We start from the raw sequence: 1,007 nt of genomic DNA on the forward strand, positions 1-1,007 counted from the left end.
CCAAGGTAAAAACAACAGCTTCCTGCTTAACAAAGAAACAAGGCTTGGAACACTTCAGGATCCCATGTCCTAATGGGAAAGAAAGAATTCTGGGCCAGGCACGGTGGCTCACGCCTGTAATCCTAGCACTCTGGGAGGCCGTGGCGGGTGGATCCTTTGAGCTCAGGAGTTCGAAATCAGCCTGAGCAGGAGCGAGACCCCGTCTCTACTAAAAAGAGAAAGAAATTAATTGGACAACTAAAAATATATAGAACAAATTAGCCGGGCATGGTGGCGCATGCCTGTAGTCCCAGCTACTTGAGAGGCTGACGCAGTAGGATCTCCTGAGCCCAGGAGTTTGAGGTTGCTGTGAGCTAGGAAGACGCCATGGCACTCACTCTAGCCCGAGCAACAGAGTGAGACTCTGTCTCAAAAAAAAAAAAAAAAAAGAATTCTGGAACTCTTCACACCAAGAAGCAGAGGCAGCCTCAATCCCAGCTTACCTTCGTGAACAGGGGAACGAGCTTGACGATCCTGGGGGGCTTCCATGAAGAGGTCACTCTGGTGGTAATAAGGTCCATGACACAGAATTCAAAGTAGGAGAAAATGTAGGTGTGTTTAAGGATTTCTAAGGAAAAGTAAACTATAAAATTTAAAGCTACATATCTACTGTTCTGCCGGAAAATCAGTTGTAAAGTAAAGAGTATAGCAAAATTAGACCCTTTGTCTAGGAATATAAAGATAGAAGACAACAGATAAAACAAGAAACGATCACCTCGTCAAGCAAATTATTCACTATTCACACTCTCACATCCTCTCCTCACCTAACAAAGGACATCAGGATACAGTGTTTCTCATTCTGTGATCTTAATTCAAAATGTCCCAAAATATGAAAACAGAAGCAACTTCCAAAAGAGAAGCCATTTTCCCCCCCTAAAGGAACAAAGTGCATTTCTTCCTTGTGGACCATGACATAGCTACAAGGAGCATGGCTGGGTACCACTGACTTACCTCCTCATCCTCATCAT

This window comes from Propithecus coquereli, unplaced genomic scaffold, assembly GCF_000956105.1.
Source record: "Propithecus coquereli isolate 6110/MARCELLA unplaced genomic scaffold, Pcoq_1.0 Scaffold1567, whole genome shotgun sequence".
Classification (NCBI taxonomy): Eukaryota; Metazoa; Chordata; class Mammalia; order Primates; family Indriidae; genus Propithecus; species Propithecus coquereli.